The sequence below is a fragment of the Hyla sarda genome, chromosome 1 (genome assembly GCF_029499605.1).
Source record: "Hyla sarda isolate aHylSar1 chromosome 1, aHylSar1.hap1, whole genome shotgun sequence".
Classification (NCBI taxonomy): Eukaryota; Metazoa; Chordata; class Amphibia; order Anura; family Hylidae; genus Hyla; species Hyla sarda.
The window spans coordinates 6,851,920-6,874,938 of NC_079189.1; the positions used below are offsets into that span (position 1 = coordinate 6,851,920).

Genomic DNA, 23,019 nt, shown 5'->3' on the forward strand with positions numbered 1-23,019 from the left:
ATACCCCATGTTAGGACCTAAAATTCTCTATGGGTGACTACAATGCTCAGAAGAGAAGGAGTCACATTTGGCTTTTGGAAAGCAAATTTTGCTGAAATGGTTTTTGGGGGGCATGTCGCATTTAGGAAGCCCCTATGGTGCCAGAATAACAAAATAAACAAACAAACAAAAAAAAACACATGGAATACTATTTTGGAAACTACACCCCTCACAGAATTGAATAAGGGGTGCAGTGAGTATTTACACCCCACTGCCATTTGACAGATCTTTGGAACAGTGGGCTGTGCAAATGAAGAATAACATTTAAAATTTTTACGGACGACTGTTCAAAAAATCTGTCAGACACCTGTGGGGCATAAATGCTCACTGCACCTCTTGTTTAATTCCGTGAGGGGTGTAGTTTCCAAAATGGGGTCACATGTGGAGGGGGTCCACTGTTCTGGCACCATGGGGGCTTTGTAAACACACATAGCCTTCAATTCCAGCCTAATTCTCTCTCAAAAAGCCCAATGGCGCCCCATCTCTTCTGAGCATTGTAGTTAGCCCGCAGAGTACTTTACATCCACATATGGGGTATTTATGTATACGGGGGATTTTTTCCTATTACCCCTTGTGAAAATGAAAAATTTGGGGTAACACCAGCATTTCAGGGGGAAAAACTAATTTTTTATTTTCATGTCCAACTTTAATGAAAATTTGTCAAAGACCTGTGGGTTGTTAAGGCTCACTATACCCCTTGTTACATTCCAAACTCAAATGTACATGGTGCGCTCTCTCACGCCTGAGCCATGTAGTTCGTCCGCAGAGCATTTTACGTACACCTATGGGGTATTTCCAAACTCAGAAGAAATTGTGTTACAAATTTTGGGGGTATTTTTCTCCTTTTACCTCTTGTGAAAATGAAAAGTATGGGGCAACACCAGCATGCTAGTGTAATAATAAAATTTTTTTTACACTAACATGGTGGTGTAGCCCCCAACTTTACCTTTTCATAAGGGGTAAAAGGAGAAAAATCACCACAAAATTTGTAACGCAATTTCTCCCAAGTACGGAAATACCTCATATGTGGCTCTAAACTGTTGCCTTGAAATACGACAGGGCTCTGAAGTGAGAGAGCGCCATGCGCATTTCAGGCCTAAATAAGGAATTTGCAATAGGGGTGGACCCAGATACAAGGATGGGGCTTGTCTCCACCAAAACCCTACAGCAGTGTTTCCCAAACAGGGTGCCTCCAGCTGTTGCAAGACTCCCAGCCTGCCAGGACAGTCTATGGCTGTCCGGCAACACTGGGAGTTGCGGTTTTGCAACAGCTGCAACAGCTGGAGGCACAGCCATGCTCCCCCCTCGCAGCCCTTGTCTCCCCCCCCCCCCCCGCCCTGTCCCGGCGATCGGTGGGCAGATCGGTGGGCAGAGCGGGGGAAATGAACTCTAAACCCCCCCCCCCCCCCCTCCTGTCATTGGTGGTAATCCTGACCAACCAATGGAAAGGGATAGGAGGAGGTGGCAACACTGCCACCTCGCTCCTATCCTTTATGATGGTCGGAGCTGGCTCTGACAGCTCCGATCATTCTTATTTTTCGGGCGATCGGGTCACCAGTGACCCGATTGGCCCGGATCGTGACAAATCGCAGGTCTGAATTGAACTGCGATTTGCTGCGATCACCGACATGGGGGGGGGTCTCAGGACCCCCCTAGGCATTGCCACGGGATGCCTGCTGATAGATATCAGTAGTCATCCCGGTCCGATCACCACCCGGCGAGCTGCGGTGATCCTTAAGTGACGGGATGCGAGGGCGTATGCATACGCCCTCCGTCCCAAAGGAGTTAAAGGCACATGACCTGCTGAGGTCCTATACATAATATTTCCTATACATTAAATATATGAACACAATTTACATGAGGCAACCAGGGGTAAGCCCTGCAGGAGAGCCCTATGAGAGTGAAGGCAACCTACTGACTAACGGCCCAAATGGCACATGCAGAGGTAGGGGAGCTACAACAATTTTACCCAAAGGGTTAAGTAAGAAAAAACCTCCATATTGCATGTGTCACACTAGTGTTAAAACTTAACTTTTATTATGATCAAATAATATTAAACGTGAGGAAACAAAAGTATTAAAATTACAATTCCACTGTTGTCATGCACGTATATGACTGAGCCTGGGTCCTATGTGGTCTGCTAATGAGTCAGTACTCTTGGGCTGACATCTCCAGTGGATATTGCGATTTAAAACACAATACTGTCACAGTATTGTATTGTAACTCGCAATATCCACTGCTGTCTATACTTATTGTAGCCAATAAATAAGGTCCTGGTTAACACTCGTGCCTGCGGTGCACAGCAGGTGTGAGATACCAGGTGGTCATTACACCTTGAGATATAGTATAGGTTCAATATTGACAAGTAGCCACCTGTATAGGTGGTCATAGAGTAGGGAGGCATCAATCTAAGGCTGGGTTCACACTACGTTTTGTCCCATACGGGAGCGCATACGGCAGGGGGGAGCTAAAACCTTGCGCTCCCGTATGTGACCGTATGCGCTCCCGTATGCCATTCATTTCAATGAGCCGACCGGAGTGAAACGTTCGGTCCGGTCGGCTCATTTTTGCGCCGTATGCGCTTTTACAACCGGACCTAAAACTGTGGTCAACCACGGTTTTAGGTCCGGTTGTAAAAGCGCATACGGCGCAAAAATGAGCCGACCTGACCGAACGTTTCACTCCCGTATGGGACAAAACGTAGTGTGAACCCAGCCTTAGGCTGGGTTCACACTATGTTTTGTCCCATACGGGAGCGCATACGGCAGGGGGGAGCTAAAAGCTCGCGCTCCCGTATGTGACCGTATGCGCTCCCGTATGTCATTCATTTCAATGAGCCGACCGGAGTGAAACGTTCGGTCCGGTCGGCTCATTTTTGCGCCGTATGCGCTTTTACAACCGGACCTAAAACTGTGGTCAACCACGGTTTTAGGTCCGGTTGTAAAAGCGCATACGGCGCAAAAATGAGCCGACCGGACCGAACGTTTCACTCCGGTCGGCTCATTGAAATGAATGACATACGGGAGCGCATACGGTCACATACGGGAGCGCGAGCTTTTAGCTCCCCCCTGCCGTATGCGCTCCCGTATGGGACAAAACGTAGTGTGAACCCAGCCTTACTCTGGAGCACATCCAGCTTCTCAGAATTCTAAATTAACCCCCTACCCATTCACTCTAGATAGGAGATGTCAGCCCAAGAGTACTGACTCATTAGCAGGGTTTGACCACATAGGACCCAGGCTCAGTCATATACGTGCATGATAACAGTGGAATTGCAATTTTAATACTTTTCTTTCCTCACGTTTCGTATTATTTGATCATAATAAAAGTTAAGTTTTAACACTAGTGTGACAAATGCAATATAGAGGTTTTTTCTTACTTAATTGTTGTAGCTATGAAAGTGAAGGAACTCTGGCTGAGGGGACTTTAGAAAGGGACAGGACCAAGTCCTGTACTGGGCCACCACACAGTGATGTCACAGTACGGGGATAATTCACACAGTGATGTCACAGTACGGGGATAATACACACAGTGATGTCACAGTACAGGGATAATACAAACAGTGATGTCACAGTACAGGGATAATACAAACAGTGATGTCACAGTACAGGGATAATACACACAGTGATGTCACAGTACGGGGATAATACACACAGTGATGTCACAGTACAGGGATAATACACACAGTGATGTCACAGTACAGGGATAACACACACAGTGATGTCACAGTACAGGGATAATACACACAGTGATGTCACAGTACAGGGACAATACACACAGTGATGTCACATTACGGGGATAATACACACAGTGATGTCAAAGTCCTGGGATAATACACAGTGATGTCACAGTACAGGGATAACACACACAGTGATGTCACAGTACAGGGATAATACACACAGTGATGTCACAGTACGGGGACAATACACACAGTGATGTCACAGTACGGGGATAATACACAGTGATGTCACAGTACAGGGATAATACACACAGTGATGTCACAGTACAGGGATAATACACACAGTGATGTCACAGTACAGGGATAATACACACAGTGATGTCACAGTACAGGGATAATACACACAGTGATGTCACAGTACAGGGATAATACACACAGTGATGTCACAGTACAGGGATAATACACACAGTGATATCACAGTACAGGGATAATACACACAGGGATGTCACAGTACAGGGATAATACACACAGGGATGTCACAGTATAGGGATAATATGCACAGTGTGTACTAGTACTGTTATGTCACTTTGAATGGTGGGGGGTTGGGGGGAAGTAGAGAATGCCAGGTGTCAGGGCACAGGGTTGTCTTACCTTTGTAACCTGACTGTGGTAATCCTCTGTCCTTCTGCTGCTGTACAGCGTCCACTGTCAGGTCTTTCCTCTCTCATGTCTAAGATCATGTGACCAGCAGGGGGAGGGGCTTAGCAGGCAGCCAGAGATCGCTGGATGGATGGAAGGGCACTTGTCTTTTGATTTGGGGCACACACCTCAAATGTTTTAATCTATCAACACCACAGTAAGGCCTAGTACGTGTGGTTACCTGGATACCAGTGAGACCTAGTACCTGTGGTAACCTGGATACCAGTGAGGCCTAGTACTTGTGGTTGCCTGGATACCAGTGAGGCCTAGTACCTGGATACAGGTGAGGCCTAGTACCTGTGGTTACCTGGATACCAGTGAGGCCTAGTACCTGTGGTTACCTGGATACCAGTGAGGCCTAGTACTTGTGGTTGCCTGGATACCAGTGAGGCCTAGTACTTGTGGTTGCCTGGATACCAGTGAGGTCTAGTACTTGTGGTTGCCTGGATACCAGTGAGGCCTAGTACCTGTGGTTACCTGGATACCAGTGAGACCTAGTATCAGTGGTTGCCTGGATACCAGTGTGGCCTAGTACCTGGATACAGGTGAGGCCTAGTACCTGTGGTTACCTGGATACCAGTGAGACCTAGTACCTGTGGTTACCTGGATACCAGTGAGGCCTAGTACCTGTGGTTACCTGGATACCAGTGAGACCTAGTACCTGTGGTTCCCTGGATACCAGTGTGGCCTAGTACCTGTGGTTACCTGGATACCAGTGAGACCTAGTACCTGTGGTTACCTGGATACCAGTGAGACCTAGTACCTGTGGTTACCTGGATACTGATGAGGCCTAGTACCTGTGGTTACCTGGATACTGATGAGGCCTAGTACTTGTGGGTACCTGGATACCAGTGAGGCCTAGTACCTGTGGTTACCTGGATACCAGTGAGACCTAGTAACTGAAGTTACCTGGATACAGGTGAGGCCTAGTACCTGGCGTTACCTCGATACAGGTGAGGCCTAGTACCTGGAGTTACCTGGATACAGGTGAGGCCTAGTACTTGTGGCTACTTGCATACAGGTGAGGCATAGTACCTGTGATTACTTGGATACTGATGTGGCACAGTACCTGTAGTTACCTGGATACCAGTGAGGCCTAGTACCTGTAGTTACCTGGATACCAGTGAGGCCTAGTACCTGTGGTTAACTGGACACTGGGGAGGCCCAGTGCCTGGCAGTCCCTCCCTTTTATAATAATGGGGGGTACAAAGAATTGCCCTCTCCAGAACCCCCCTCATTTCTCATGTTTTATGTATGGGTTAATACTAAACTTGGTTTGGTCCAGATCCTATTCTTGCTCCTCCTCTTTTTTCCCTCAGGTGGTCTTACCTACAGTTGCCGGGTAGATCACTTTCAGAGGTGCAGTTGCTGGGCAGATTTTCCAGAGTAGCTGTTGCTGATTGGTTGTTTGGAGAAGAGCGGGAAAACAGCTGTAGATATAAACATCGCTCTGTGGTACTGTGCCCACAGTCTGGTGGTGATGCCTGAAGGATGAAGAAGCCCTGTACCTGTAGTGTCTGTCTGAGGAGAGGGGGCCTGGAGCTGTATGGGCTGTGTCTGCTTACACTGCTGTAGAGGAGATGGCTGGTCCTGTCCTGTAGAGTCTCCTATCAGTGCCATCTCTGAGGTAGGGTTGCCATCTTCCACAGTAGTGCACCTAAATGTATGTGTTACTCTATGCCAGTGGTCTCCAACCTGCGGACCTCCAGATGTTGCAAAACTACAACTCCTAGCATGCCCGGACAGCCAACGGCTGTCCGGGCATGCTGGGAGTTGTAGTTTTGCAACATCTGGAGGTCCGCAGGTTGGAGACCACTGCTCTATATGTTAAACAGACACACCTTTTTTTTTATCTGGCGTAGGATGCCATTGTGGTACTTGTAGTCTGCGGGCTCAGGTGTGTCCTTCATATAAGGATATACTGGCTAATGTCTCAATTTTAACATCAGTGTTGAGGGTTATCCATATGTCGCTGTTTACATCTACCACAGTAGTGCACCTACATTTATGTTGCCATCTTTCTTGCAAAAAAATACCGGCCATGTTAATTTGCATAATTTAGTATATATGTGTGACATCAAAGGAAGTGATATATCTGTGGTTGCCTGGATACCAGTGAGGCCTAGTGCCTGTGGTTACCCGGATACCAGTGAGGCCTAGTACCTGTGGTTACCCGGATACCAGTGAGGCCTAGTGCCTGTGGTTACCCGGATACCAGTGAGGCCTAGTACCTGTGATTACCCGGATACCAGTGAGGCCTAGTGCCTGTGGTTACCCGGATACCAGTGAGGCCTAGTACCTGTGGTTACCTGGATACTGATGAGGCCTAGTACCTGTGGTTACCCGGATACCAGTGAGGCCTAGTGCCTGTGGTTACCCGGATACCAGTGAGGCCTAGTACCTGTGATTACCCGGATACCAGTGAGGCCTAGTGCCTGTGGTTACCCGGATACCAGTGAGGCCTAGTGCCTGTGGTTACCTGGATACCAGTGAGGCCTAGTGCCTGTGATTACCTGGATACCAGTGAGGCCTAGTACCTGTGGTCGCCTGGATACCAGTGAGGCCTAGTGCCTGTGGTTACCCCGATACCAGTGAGGCCTAGTACATGTGGTTACCCGGATATCAGGGAGGCCTAGTGCCTGTGGTTACCCGGATACCAGTGAGGCCTAGTGCCTGTGATTACCTGGATACCAGTGAGGCCTAGTACCTGTGGTCGCCTGGATACCAGTGAGGCCTAGTGCCTGTGATTACCCGGATATCAGTGAGGCCTAGTGTCTGTGGTTACCCGGATATCAGTGAGGCCTAGTGCCTGTGGTTACCCGGATACCAGTGAGGCCTAGTGCCTGTGGTTACCCGGATACCAGTGAGGCCTAGTGCCTGTGATTACCCGGATACCAGTGAGGCATAGTGCCTGTGATTACCCGGATACCAGTGAGGCCTAGTGCCTGTGATTACCCGGATACCAGTGAGGCCTAGTGCCTGTGGTTACCCGGATATCAGTGAGGCCTAGTGCCTGTGGTTACCCGGATATCAGTGAGGCCTAGTGCCTGTGGTTACCCGGATACCAGTGAGGCCTAGTGCCTGTGATTACCCGGATACCAGTGAGGCCTAGTGCCTGTGATTACCCGGATATCAGTGAGGCCTAGTGCCTGTGGTTACCCGGATACCAGGGAGGCCTAGTGCCTGTGGTTACCCGGATACCAGTGAGGCCTAGTGCCTGTGATTACCCGGATACCAGTGAGGCCTAGTGCCTGTGATTACCCGGATATCAGTGAGGCCTAGTGCCTGTGGTTACCCGGATACCAGGGAGGCCTAGTGCCTGTGGTTACCCGGATACCAGGGAGGCCTAGTGCCTGTGATTACCCGGATACCAGGGAGGCCTAGTGCCTGTGGTTACCCGGATACCAGTGAGGCCTAGTACCTGTGGTTACCCGGATATCAGGGAGGCCTAGTGCCTGTGATTACCCGGATACCAGTGAGGCCTAGTGCCTGTGATTACCCGGATACCAGTGAGGCCTAGTGCCTGTGGTTACCCGGATATCAGGGAGGCCTAGTGCCTGTGATTACCCGGATACCAGTGAGGCCTAGTGCCTGTGGTTACCCGGATACCAGGGAGGCCTAGTGCCTGTGATTACCCGGATACCAGTGAGGCCTAGTGCCTGTGATTACCCGGATACCAGTGAGGCCTAGTGCCTGTGGTTACCCGGATACCAGTGAGGCCTAGTGCCTGTGGTTACCCGGATATCAGGGAGGCCTAGTGCCTGTGATTACCCGGATACCAGTGAGGCCTAGTGCCTGTGATTACCCGGATACCAGTGAGGCCTAGTGCCTGTGATTACCCGGATACCAGGGAGGCCTAGTGCCTGTGGTTACCCGGATACCAGGGAGGCCTAGTGCCTGTGATTACCCGGATATCAGGGAGGCATAGTGCCTGTGATTACCCGGATACCAGGGAGGCCTAGTGCCTGTGATTACCCGGATATCAGTGAGGCCTAGTGCCTGTGGTTACCCGGATACCAGGGAGGCCTAGTGCCTGTGGTTACCCGGATACCAGGGAGGCCTAGTGCCTGTGATTACCCGGATATCAGTGAGGCCTAGTGCCTGTGGTTACCCGGATACCAGGGAGGCCTAGTGCCTGTGATTACCCGGATACCAGGGAGGCCTAGTGCCTGTGGTTACCCGGATACCAGGGAGGCCTAGTGCCTGTGATTACCCGGATATCAGTGAGGCCTAGTGCCTGTGGTTACCCGGATACCAGGGAGGCCTAGTGGCTGTGGTTACCCGGATACCAGTGATTTTTTACACTCGCATGTTCTTGTAGACCCAATTTTTGAATTTTTGCAAAGGGTAAAAAGGAGAACATGTTTACTTGTATTTGAAACCCAATTTCTCTCCAGTAAGGACATACCTCATATGTCTATGTTAATTATTCAGCGGGCGCAGTAGAGGGCTCAGAAGGGAAGAAGCGACAAATGTTTTTTGGGGGCATGTCACCTTTAGGAAGCCCCTATGGTGCCAGGACAGCAAAAAAAAAAAAAAAAAAACACATGGCATACCATTTTGGAAACTAGACCCCTCGGGGAACTTAACAAGGGGTAAAGTGAACCTTAATACCCCACAGATGATTTTACCTAAAATGCTTGATTTCCCAAAAATTTAACATTTTTAAAAAGGGTAATACCAGAAAATACCCCCCAAAATTTGAACACAATTTCTCCTGATTCAGAAAACACCCCATATGGGGGTGAAAATTGCTCTGCTGGCACACTACAGGGCTCAGAAGGGAAGGAGCAACAATGGGATTTTGGAGAGTGAATTTTGCTGAAATGGTTTTTGGCGGGCATGCCACATTTAGGAAGCCCCTATGATGCCAGAACAGCAAAAAAACTAAACACATGGCATACCATTTTGGAAACTAGACCCCTCGGGGAACGTAACAAGGGGTAATGTGAACCTTAATACCCTACAGGTGTTTCACAACTTTTGCATATGTAAAAAAAAAAAATGTTTTTTTTTACCTAAAATGCTTGGTTTCCCAAAATGTTTACATTTTTAAAAAGGGTAATAGCAGAAAATACCCCCCAAAATTTGTAACACAATTTCTCCCGAGTACAGCGATACCTCATATGTGACCCTAAACTGTTGCCTTGAAAGACGACAGTGCTCCAAAATGAGAGCGCCATGCGCATTTGAGGCCTAAATTAGGGACTTGCATAAGGGTGGACTTAGGGGTATTCTACGCCAGTGATTCCCAAACAGGGTGACTCCAGCTGTTGTAAAACTCCCAGCATGCCTGGACAGTCAGTGGCTATCTGGCAGTACGGGGAGTAGTTGTTTTGCAACAGCTGGAGGCTCCGTTTTGGAAACAGTGGCGTACCAGACGTTTTTAATTTTTATTGGGGAGTGGAGGGGGGCTGTGTAGAGGTATGTGTATATGTAGTGTTTTTTACTTTTTCTTTTATTGTGTGTTAGTGTAGTGTTTTTAGGGTAAAGTCACACGGGCGGGGGTTCACAGTAGTTTCTCGCTGGCAGTTTGAGCTGCGGCAGAAAATTTGCCGCAGCTCAAACTTGCAGCCGGATACTTACTGTAAACCTCCGTCCATGTGAGTGTACCCTGTACATTCACATTGGGGGGGGGGGGGGGGGGGGAACATCTGTTGCAAAACTACAACTCCCAGCATGTACGGTCTATCAGTGCATGCTGGGAGTTGTAGTTTTGCAACAGCTGGAGGCACGCTGGTTGTGAAACACCGAATTTGGTAACAAACTCAGTGTTTTGCAACCAGTGTGCCTTCAGCTGTTGCAAAAGCTACAACCCCCAGCATGTACGTACAGTGGAAGGGCATGCTGGGTCTTGTAGTTATGCAACAGCTGGAGGCAGGGGATAGGAGGAGGGGGATACAATGGCAGGGGATAGGAGGAGATCGCAGCACTGTGACCTCACTCCTATCCCTCAGGATGATCGGAGCGGTCACTGACAGCTCCGATCATCCCTATTTTCCGGGTGATCGGGTAACCAGAGACCCGATCAGCCCGGAATAGCAGAAAATCGCATGTCTGAATTGACATGCGATTTTCTGCGATCGCCCCACGTCCTGAAGATGTTAAATTCTGTCAGGGGTCTCGGTTCCAAAATAGGGTAACATGTGGGGGGGGGTCCACTGTTCTGGCACCACGGGGGGACTTTGTAAACGCACATGGCCTCTGAATTCCATTCCAAACAAATTCTCTCGCCATAAGCTCAATGGCGCTCCTTCTCTTCGGAGCATTGTAGTTTGCCCGCAGAACACTTTATATCCATATATGGGGTATTTCCATACTCAGAAGAAATGGGGTTACAAATTTTGGGAGGCTTTTTCTCCAATTACCCCTTGTGAAAATGAAAAATTTGGGGTTAAAACAGCATTTTTGTGAAAAAAAAATCACAATTTTTAATTTTCACGTCCAACTTGTGGGGTGTTAAGGCTCCCTGAACCCCTTGTAACGTTCCTTGAGGGGTGTAGTTTCCAAAAAAGTATGCCATGTGGTTTTTTTTTCTGCTGTTCTGGCACCATAGGAGCTTCCTAAATGTAACATGCCCCCCCAAGAACCATTTCAGCAAAATTTGCTTTCCAAAAGCCAAATGTGACTTCTTCTCTTCTGAGCATTGTAGTGCGCCCGCAGTGCACTTGATGTACACACATGGGGTATTTCCATACTCAGAAGAGATGGGGTTACAAATTTTGGGGGGCATTTGCATTTTCTCCTATAACCCCTTGTAAAAATTAAAAATTTGGGGGAAAACCAGCATTTTAGTGAAAAAAAATAATGTATTTACACATCCAACTTTAACAAAAAGTCGTCAAACACCTGTGGGGTGTTACGGCTCAGTGGACCCCTTGTTTACGTTCCTCAAGGAGTGTAGTTTCCAAAATGGTATGCCATGTTGGGTTTTTCTCTTTTTGCTGTTCTGGCACCATAGAGGTTTCCTAAATGTGACATGCCCCCAAAAAGCCATTTCAGAAAACTCACTCTCCAAAATCCCATTGTCGCTCCTTCCCTTTTGAGGCCTCTAGTGCACCCACAGAGCACTTGACATACACATATGAGGCATTTCCTTACTCAAGAGAAATTGGATTACAAATTTTGGGGGGCTTTTTCTCCTTTTACCCCTTGTAAAATTTGAAAAACTGGGTCTACAAGAACATGAAGATTTTGAATTTTCTCCTTTATCTTGCTGCTATTCCTCTGAAACACTTAAAGAGTTAACACACTTTCTGAATGTCATTTTGAATACTTGGGGGGGGGCAGTTTTTATAGTGGGGTCATTAATGGGGTATTTCTAATATTAAGACCCGTAAAATCCACTTCAAAACTGAACTGGTCCCTGAAAAATTCAGATTTTGAAAATTTTGTGGAAAATTGCTGTTGAACTTTGAAGCCCTCTGGTGTCTTCCAAAAGTAAAAACATGTCAACTTCATGATGCAAATATAAAGTAGACATATTGTATATGTGAATCAATATATAATTTATTTGGAATATCCATTTTCCTTACAAGCAGAGAGTTTCAAAGTTGGAAAAATGCAAAATTTTCAAAATTTTTAAGGAATTTGGGGATTTTTAACCAAGAAAGGATGCAAGCAACAACTAAAATTAGAATATGTCACGAAAAAACATTCTCGGAATCAGAATAATTGGTAAAAGCATCCCAGAGTTATTAATGCATAAAGTGACAGTGGTCAGAATTGCAAAAATGGGCTCAGTCCTTAAGGGGTTAAAAATGCCCCCCAAAATTTGTAGCCCCATTTCTTCTGAGTATGAAAATACCCCATATGTGGATCTAAAGTGCAGTGTGGGGGCGAACTACAATGCGAAGAAACACCATTGGGCTTTTGGAGAGAGAAGTTGAAGGCCACGTGTGTTTACAAAGCCCCCCGTGGTGCCAGCACAATGGACTCCACCACATGTGACCCCATTTTGGAAACAACACCCCTCACATAATGTAATAAGGGGTGCAGTGAGCATTTATGCCCACAGGTGTCTGACAGATTTTTGTAACAGTGGTCTGTGAATATGAAAAATGTAATTTTTCTTTTGCACAGCCCATTATTCCAAAGATCAGTCAAACACCAGTGGGGTGTAAATGCTCACTGCACCCCTTATTAAATTCTGTGAGGGGTGTAGTTTCCAAAATGGGGTCACACGTGGGTATTAATTTTTTTGTGTTAATGTCAGAACCGCTGCAAAATCAGCCACCCCTGTGCAAATCACCAATTTAGGCCTCAAATTTACATAGTGCACTCTCACTTCTGAGCCATGTTGTGCGTCCGCAGAGCATTTTACGTCCACATATGGGGTTTTTCCGTACTCAGGAGAAATTGCGTTACAAATTTTGGGGGTCTTTTTTTCCTTTAACGTCTTGTGAAAATAAAAAGTATGGGGCACCACCAGCATGTTAGTATAATATTTTTTTTTTTTTACACTAACATACTGGTGTGGAACCCAACTTCTCCTTTTCATAAGGGGTAAAAGGAGAGCCCCCCAAAATTTGTAAAGCAATTGCTCCCGAGTACGGAAATACCCCATATGTTTCCTTGAAATACAACAGGGCTCCAGAGTGAGAGAGCACCATATGCATTTGAGGACTAAATTTGGGATTTGCATAGGGGTGGACTCGGATGCAAGCGTTACAATTGGCTTCGCTATCAAAAATATTCTATGCCAGTGTTTCCCAAACAGGGTGCCTCCAGCTGTTGCTAAACTCCCAGCATGCCTGGACAGTCAATGGCTGTCCGGAAATGCTGGGAGTTGTTGTTTTGCAACAGCTGGAGGCTCTGTTTTGGAAACACTACTGTACGATACGCTTTTTTTCATTAGGGGGACAGTGTGGGTGTGTATATGTAGTGTTTTACCCTTATGTGTTAGTGTAGTGTTTTTAGGGTACATTCGCACTGGCAGCGGTTAACGATGAGCTTCCTGCTAGGAGTTTGAGCTGCGGCGGAAAATTTGCCACAGCTCAAACTTGAAGTGGGAAACTCACTGTAAACCTGCCTGTGTTAATGTACCCTGTACATTCACATGTGGGGGCCTCCAGCTGTTGCAAAACTACAACTCCCAGCATGTACTGATCACCAAAGGGTATGCTGGGAGTTGTAGTTATGCAACTACTGGAGGCACGCAACTACAACTCCCAGCATGTCGAGACAGCCTTTTGCTGTTTGTCCGTGCTGGGAGTTGTAGTCTTGCAAGATCTAGAGGGCCACAGTTTAGAGACCACTTCACAGTGAACTCCCAACTGTACCTCTCTAAATCTTGCAAAACTACAAATCCCAGCATGCCCAAACAGCTGTCTGGGCTTGCTGGGAGTTGTAGTTTTGCAAGATGTGGATGGCCACAGTTTAGAGAGCTATGCGCAGTGATCTGCAAACTGTGGGTCTCCAGATGTTCCAAAACTACAACTCCCACCATGCCCAGACAACAAATGCTGTCTGAACATGCTGGGAATTGTAGTTTTGCAACAGCTGGAGGTCTGTATTATGGAGGGATCTGATTCTGGGATCCAATTATGGGGTCTTTTTTTATGGTGGCTGGTGATTCTGTGGTCTGTATTATGGTGGGGTCTGATTCAGGGGTCTGTATTATGGTGGGTGGTGATTGTGGGGTCTGATTCTGGGGTCTGTATTATGGTGAGGACTACCTATAATAATAAATGACTTGGAAGCTCTGAACTTAATGTTGGAATAATATTTATTATTCCAACATTAAGTTCAGAGTTTTTAAGTAATTTATTTAAAATTTATAAAAAATTTTATTCAGATTTCCATGTTAAAATGAGGATTATCGGTAAAGTTTATGCCTTAAGAGCACTCACAAATAAGATACTGACAAACACGCTCACAGATTCACACACACTGACAGACACATACTTACACAGGGCCAGTTTTAGAGAAAGTGTGGCCCTAGGAAAACCTAAGAACGGGGCCACAAAATGTAAAATATTCTACCAAAAATGCAGGAGCATTTAGTCAGGTTAGCAAAATAAATGGGCACTACACATTAAACTGGGCCATCTGCTTTCTGCTCTATGAAGCTTTTTCAGCTATAGAAATTATACAAAATGTACAAGGTTTTGGAGTTCCCACAGCAGCATGTTCCTGACTCAAGGAACTTGCATAATAGGCTAAGTTCAACTATTTTGCTTCTGTCTTGACAAGAAGTCTGTATAAGTTCTAGTTCAAACAAAATGGAGTTTAACAAAAGCAGAATAACAAATATTCTCTCACAGATTCCTGCTTCTAAGAAGAGATCCCGACATGCTCGGTCCTCTCCATGGATGAAAGTCAGGTTGGTGGAATATAAAGATTCCTTTTCTCTCTTTCTCTGATGAGGATAAGAATTTAGGAAAGGTGTTCTTTCCATCAGAGAAGACAAAGAAGCTCCAAAAATTTGTGCAAGATGAGAATCCTCCTATGGAGCAAGGGGAGATGCCCTATGGCCTTTAACCCCTTAAGGACCAAGCATTTTTCTGTTTTTACACTTTCGTTTTTTCCTCCTTACCTTTTAAAAATCATAACCCCTTCAATTTTGCACCTAAAAATCCATATGATGCTTATTTTTTGCGCCACCAATTCTACTTTGGAATGACATCAGTCATTTTACACAAACATTTATGGCGAAACGAAAAAAAAATCATTGTGCGACAAAATTGAAGAAAAAACACCATTTTGTAAATTTTGGGGGCTTCTGTTTCTAGGCAGTACATTTTTCTGTAAAAATGACACTTTATCTTTATTCTGTAGGTCCATACGATTAAAATGATCCCCTACTTATATAGGTTTGATCTCGTCGTACTTCTGGAAAAAATCATAACTACATGCAGGAAAATGTATACATTTAAAATTGTCCTTTTCTGACCCCTATAACGTTTTTATTTTTCCATATACAGGGTGGTTTGAGGGCTAATTTTTTGCGCCGTGATCTGAAGTTTTAATCGGTACCATTTTTATTTTGATTGGACTTCTTGATCGCTTTTTATTTCTTTTTTTATGGTAAGAGAAGTGACCGAAAATACGTGCGGTTTAATTAATGATATATTTTTATAGTTCAGACATTTACGCACGCAGCAATACCACATATGTTTATTTTTATTATGGTTGCATATTTTTTGTATGGAAGGAAGGGGTTAATGTGTGTGTTTTTAAACTTTTTTTTAAACTTTTTTTTAAACTTTTTTTTTTACACTTTTAGTCCCCTTAGGGGACTTTTAGGAGGAATCATTAGATTCCTCATACAGATCATTGTGGTTTCATAAAACCACAATGATCTGCGTGCTCTGCGCTCGATTGATAAAGCCTGGCCCTGCCAGGCTTTATCACTCAGAGAGCCGGAGCCGCCGCAGCAGGAGAGGTAAGCCCTCAGGCTACCTCAGTAGTGGATCGCTCCCCCGCCATCGCGCTGCGGGGGGGCGATACACCCCACTGGACCACCAGGGACTGTATACAGGCACCTTTAGACGCCGCTGTCAACTTTGACAGCGGCAATCTAAAGGGTTAATAGCTGGCCACATGTCGGCTATTAACGCCGGCCCCCAGCTACAAGAATCAGCTGAGGGCTGGCCGGTATGACGCGGGCTCCTGCGCCATACCCCGGTAACGGCCATTGGACGAGTATAGACGTCCATGGTCGTTATCGAGTTAAAGTCGATGAGGTTCTCTTCAATCCTAATGCGTCTCTTCAAGGCAGTGCAAGAGAGAGGTTGTATTTGGTCACTTTAAAAGCAAATACACTCAGTGGCGTCTCCAGCATTCATATTTAGGGGGGGCCAGTGACAAAAGTGGGGGGGGGCAATTTTAAAACGTGTATGTGTATATATCTATATATATCTATATATATATATATATATATATATCTATATATATCTATATATATATATATATATATATATATATATATATATATATATAAATAACTCAACGTATGTGTGTATGTTCCAGCATCACGTCCTTGGCACACATGTTACTAATATGTCAAAAACAAACATAGGATAGGTGATTTAACCCTTACCCACCCCGATTTGCCAGGGGCGGGGTTTATGTTTAAAGTCCCATAAAAGTCAATTGGAAATATATGTTACTGCATAACTTCCAAACGGCTGGAGATATTTCCATAATACTTGGTCATAGGTTACTTATATGTCTACTTAAAATATTGGATAGTTAATTTAACCCTTAACTACCCCCATTTGTGAGGGTCAGGGCTTTTGTTTAAAGTCCCATGCAAATCAATGTGAAATGTATGTTCCCACATAACTTCCGTACAGCTGGAGATATTTCAATACCTGGTACACATATTACAGGTCGGGATAGGAGGGCAGGATAGGAGGTCGAGATGGGAGCAGGGGATATGAGGATGGGATAGGAGGTCGAGATAGGAGCAGGGGATATGAGGATGGGATAGGAGGGCAGGATAGGAGGTCGAGATAGGAGATTGGGATAGATGGATTGGATAGGAGGTTGGGATAGATAGATTGGATAGGAGGTCGGGATAGATGGATTGGATAGGAGGTCGGGATAGATGGATTGGATAGGAGGTCGGGATAGATGGATTGGATGGGAGGTCGGGATAGATGGATTGGATGGGAGGTCGCGATAGATGGATTGGATGGGAGGTCGCGATAGATGGATTGGATGGGAGGTCGCGATAGATGGATTGGATGGGAGGTCGGGATAGATGGATTGGATGGGAGGTCGGGATAGATGGATTGGATAGGAGGTCGGGATAGATGGATTGGATAGGAGGTCGGGATAGATGGATTGGATAGGAGGTCGGGATATGGGGTTGGGATATGACAACAATATATGAGGATGGGATATGAAGTCAAAAGCTTCCTCTGTTTATTTTCCTCCCCAACAAGGATTAGGAAGGAAAAACCGGGCAACGCCGGGTACTCAGCTAGTGTGTGTGTATATATATATATATATATATATATATATATATATATATAAAAAATTATATATATATACACACACACACACGCTGTGCAGAACATGTTTAATAAAAAAAAATGTAAAAAAATTAAATTTAAAATCTTCATACATTCTTGTTGCACAATGATTTTTTTTTTCTTTCCGTTTTTGCCGTAGATTTTTGGGTAAAATGACTGATGTCACTACAAAGTAGAATTGGTGGTGCAAAAAATAAGCCATCATATGGATTTTTAGGTGCAAAATTGAAAGGGTTATGATTTTTAAAAGGCGAGGAAAAAAAACAAAAGAGCAAAAACTGAAAAACTCTATGGGGGAGATTTATCAAAACCTGTGCAGAGGAAAAGTTGTCCAGTTGCCCATAGCAACCAATCAGATCGCTTCTTTCATTTTTCACAGGCCTTCATGAAAATGAAAGAAGCAAGCTGATTGGTTGCTATGAGCAACTGGGCAAGTTTTCCTCTGCACAGGTTTTGATAAATCTCCCCCTATGTCCTTAAAGGAGAACGCCAGACCATAAAAATTGTCCCCCATAGTGCCGGCAGTAAAAATATAAAGATGTACATACCTTCCTCCGCTCCCCCGGGGTCTCCGGTAACCGGCTCCGGTCTCCGCCTCAATCCACTTCCTGGTTGCCGGTGGTCGGATGAATCAGCCAATCACCAGCCGCAGCGCAGTCCGACTCGGCCGGCGATAGGCTGAGCGGCAGTGTGACATTTTCGGCCCCGGCCGCAGGTGACGGTGTAGTGAAGAATTTTGTGTCCTGAAGCGTTTTCACACTGCCGCTCAGCCTATGGCCGGCCGAGTCAGACTGCGCTGTGACTGGTGATTAGCTGATTCATCCGACCACCGGCAACCAGGAAGTGGAGTGCGGCGGGGACCGGAGACGGTTACCGGAGGCCCCGGGGGAGCGGAGGAAGGTATGTACATCTTTATTTTTTTACTGCCGGCACTATAGGGGACAATTTTTATGGTCTGGAGCTCTCCTTTAAGGCGTTAAAACTTTTGGACACTACCATAAACTTTGATAGCGGCATCTAAAGTGTTAATGTCAAACATCAGCCTGATTGGTGATGTCTGGCATTAGCTGAGGGTTCTAGCTAATGATTTATACAACACAGTGGGAGCAGGGACTGTGCGTACACATACGCCTTATGTCCTTAGGGCTCATTTACACGGATGGATCCCCAGCATATTTTACGCTGCAGATCCGCCGACAATGGACCCTACAGTGCTGCTTCCATCTGTGCCTGCTCAAAACAGCAATCCTCCTCTATGAGCAGACACACTTTGATGTATACTCGCACACATCGCGGCTGCTCTCGGCCTAGCTCAGAGAGCAGGAGGAGCGGCCATGATGTGTGCGAGTATACGCATCAAAGCGTGTCTGCTCGTAGCGGAGGATTGCCGTGATGAGCAGGCACAGATGGATGCAGCACTGTAGGGTCCATTGTCGGTGGATCTGCAGCGTAAAATACACTCTGGATCCACCCCTGAATGAGCCCTTAGGGTACGTTCACACGTACAGGATCTGCTGTATATTTTCTGCAGCTGATCTTGCTACCTATTGAAGCTAATGGGTTGCAAAATCAGCTGCACAAAATATGCAGCAAAAATATGCAGCTGATCCTGTACATGTGAATGTACCCTTAAGGGGTTAATGATAAACTAGCAGTGTGTTAACATGTTGTCCTTCCGGAGGGGTCACTTTCCCTCCTCCAGTGTCCACAGGTCTCCAACAGGTCACATTACCAGAACAATTTATGGAAAAATCGAGGCAAAAATGCTGTGGTTTTACCGCGATTTGCAAAAAATTGCGGTAAATCCGCGCAATTTTGCCGCGATTTTTCCCAAAAATTGTTCTGATAATGTGACATGTGGACACTGAAGGAGGGAAAGTGACCCCACTGGACTGCTACTATACACATCACCCAGCCCCAGGTTATACTGCTGATCAGGGGGGAGAGAGGGAGGACATGGGACATCACTCACCTCACATGAAGCTGCTCTGTGTTCCGGAGGCCTGTCAGCTCTCGGCCCCCGTCCTCTCCAGTCCTGGGGGCGGAGCCATCATCAGGACCTTCATACCTGTTCTGCAGGTCTCTGCTAATGATACGCAGACCAGGAGCAGGGCAGGGATATCCGCAGCAGCTGCAGCATGCTCTTTACCCAGCCGGTCAGTCCGCCCCTGGCCCCGATACTAGTATCGGGACATCCCTATTTATTTTAAATTGGGGGGCACAAATGGGGGCATGGCCTGATCTAGGGAGGGGGGGGCCATGACCCCCTCTGGCCCCCCCCCCTAACGACGCCACTGAATACACTTAGCAATTGTCTGAGTTTGTGAGTATACAAGTGGGTGTGAGTATAATAGTGAGGGGGGACTTAAATTCAATTGAAATATTTCCTTCTGTTTTTTACTGTTTATTTTTGCAATCCCCAAAACTAAAATGGGCTATGCGATAGCCTGGGGGACTAGGGTATATGGGTTGTAGCTGTGCGGTGACTAAAGGGTGTCTGGTTAACCCTTTCTATTCGTGAAGCCAGGGTGAGGCTCCTCTGCAATGTTTGTCCTGCCGCCACCCTTCCCAAGAGCAATAGGGAGGTATAGAATAATTGAATGTCCACAACCAGAAAGTTTGCTGAAAACATTCGGAACTTTACTGAAGATTTTACGCAAGCTTCATAACCGGAACAGTCTCTGTACAAGCAAAGTCTCTTAGAGATTGACAGTGGTTATGACCTTAAGCGTTTTAGAGTCCAGAGACTGATATGCACTGTTCCACTGGATTTAGGGGATTTAGTTTCGGTCCAGTAGTCACTCTAGCTTTAGCGGGGATTTAGTTTAGGACTCATGGTTTAGTTAGGCTGAGACCGGCAGGTTTTCTTGCCTAGCTTGTCTTTGATAGTTGTGCAGATCCGTCCTGCTAGTCCGGCATCCACGAGAGCAGCAACCCAAGAGAGCGATAATTGGCTACAACTCCCTTATATGGGCAGGGGCTGGAGTAGAGCTAATTGGTCCAATACTTCTGTCAATCACCTTTACAAAGGGTTATGGGTAAACATGTGACCTAAGGACCTCCAACATACCATACAGGAATTAACATAGTCACATGACCGAATGTCCTGCGACGCTAACAAGGTAAGCACACTAATATGCATTATATTAAATATACACATTATTAAATATGTACACATAAAACATCATAAAATTAGAAAAGGAAGAGGTGACTAGGGGCTGCCCCACCTGGGGGACCCTACCTAAACGTAGTAACTCTGGCTTTGGGGACCACTACACAAGGTACGGCATGCAATAGGGTACCGGGACACCACACTTCCATGTTGGAAAATGCAGTCCAGTGTACATCTTGCACAATGTATGCAATCCTTGAACAACAGTTTGAGGGTGCATATTGCTGTGCGAGATGTGTGTCAGATGTCCATTTGGAAGCCCAGATCCTGGATCTTGAGGAGCAACTGGCAACACTGAGGCACATTGACAACTTAGAGAGGAGTCTTCTGCTCACTGGGCAAGGACTCTGTGGGGGAGGATAGTGGGATGGAGGTGCAGGACAGCCAGGCAGCTAGCTGGGTTACAGTTAGAAAATGGCATAGAGGGAAAAGTGTCAGGGAGGCTAGTCCTGAACTGGCACACCCCAACATGTTTGCTCGGTTGGCGGATGAGGGGGGGATGCCGTTTCAAAGCTAGCAGTACTGCAGCAGGACTCTGCCTCTGACCTCCAGGGGGGTGTCTGTTCCGGAAAGGAGGAGTGCAGGGCAGGCCAGACAGGTACTGGTAGTGGGGGACTCTGTGACAGATCACCCTGTCCCCCTAATAATAAAGACCGGGATTGCTGAACAGTGTGTCTTCCTGGTGCTCAAGTTTGGCACATCGCGGATCTGGTTGACAGGTTGCTGGGTTGGGCTGGAGAAGATCCAGCAGTCATGGTACACATTGGCACCAAAGACAAAGTAAGAGGTAGGCGGCTGTAGGAAAGAGGGGTTTGGGTTCATAGAGAACTGGGCCGACTTTTCTGTCGAATATAGGCTCTACCGTAGGGACGGGCTGCACCTTAATGGGAAGGGTGCAGCTGTGCTCAGGGAGAAGATGGCCAGAAGGTTGGAGGAGTGTTTAAACTAGGGACTGGGGGAGGGGGGGGTGGATTCTACCACATAGAGGGGGAGGGGAGATAGTGTAGATAGAGAGCTGGGACATATTAATGTACCTGGGGTGGAGCGGAGGGAGGGGTTAGAATAGTTAATAGGGGTAGGCTTCATAGGGGGAAAAAAACTACCCCTTTGAATTGTATGTTGACTAATGCCAGAAGTCTGTCCAATAAAACTGAAGAACTGAAGTTGATGATGTCTGAGAAAAATTATGACATAGCGGGTATAACAGAGACTTAGTTGGACGATAGCTATGACTAGGTGGTCAACATACAGGGTTATAGTCTATTCAGGAAGGATCGGACAAAACGGAAACAGTGAGGAGTTTGCCTTTATGTAAAGTCCAGTCTGAAGGCCGCACTGTGGGAGGGAAATTTGGGAGGGAATCGATAATGTGGAGTCATTATGGGTAGAATTATACGGAGATAAAAATATTCTAATAGGGGTTTGCTATAAGCCACCAAACATAATGGAAGAGGCAGAAGATCAATTACTGAGTCAGGAAACTACAATGAGGTGGTGATAATGGGGAGTTTAACTATCCTGATATAAACTGGGTGACTGAGACCTGTGAATCTCATAAAGGAAACAGGTTTCTGACTGTAACTAAAGACAATTATCTGTCCCAAATGGTGCAGGGCCCGACCAGAGGCTCATTGCCAAAGAGAGTAAAACTAACCCAAAATGTTCTTTTATTATATAAATAGCAAAACATTTAAAAATGAAAGTGTTGGCCCTTTAAAAAATTATGAGGAAGAAATTTTAGACTGGGATCAGGAAAAAGCAAATATATTAACTCCTTCCCTCTCGGACCATTTTTCCAGTTTTGTTTTTTCCTCCTCACCTTCAAAAAATTATAACACTTTCAATTTTCCACCTACAGATCCATATGAGACCTTGTTTTGTGCACCAGTTTTACTTTGTAATACCATCAATGATTTCACCACAAAATCTACAGCGAAACCAGAAAGAGAGATATTTGTGGGGCAAAATTGAAAAAAGAAAACACCATTTTGTAAATTTTGTGCGCTTCCGATTCTAAGCAGCGCACTTTTCAGTACAAATGACACTATATATTTATTCTCTAGGTCCATATGGTTACAAGGATACCTAATTTATATAGGTTTTTTATTTATTTTACTAATTAAAAAAATATAATACATGCACCAAAATTTGTATGTTTTAAAATTGTCCACTTCTGACCCACTTTTTTGTTTTACTGTATATATGGGCTCATTTTTTGTGCCATGATCTGAAGTTTTTATCGGGACCATTTTTATTGTGATGGCACCTTTTTGATCACATTTTATTCATTTTTTTCTAGAATATGAGACCAAAAATACACATTTCTGGACTTTGGAATTCTTTTACACTTGCGCATTTGACTGTGCGTTTTTATTTACATTATATTTTAATAGTTTGGACATTTACTTATGTGGCGATACCATACATGTTTAGGTTTTACTTATTTT

At 45.7% G+C, this 23,019-nt stretch overlaps 1 protein-coding gene across 5 annotated transcripts in view; it reads left to right on the forward strand.

Moving 5' to 3' along the window:
* The first annotated feature begins 5,215 nt into the window (after positions 1-5,215).
* Positions 5,216-23,019, forward strand: part of LOC130294358 (tachylectin-2-like) — a 109,018-nt gene continuing 91,214 nt past the window's right edge. For 3 of the 5 annotated variants that reach the window (XM_056544257.1, XM_056544163.1, XM_056544085.1), the window contains exons 1-2: positions 5,218-6,044; positions 14,683-14,741. The gene's annotated coding sequence lies outside the window, so the exon portion shown is untranslated. Of the gene's footprint in view, positions 6,045-14,682; positions 14,742-23,019 lie in introns of all 5 variants that reach the window. The other 2 variants (XM_056544885.1, XM_056544328.1) reach the window with 2 other exon arrangements.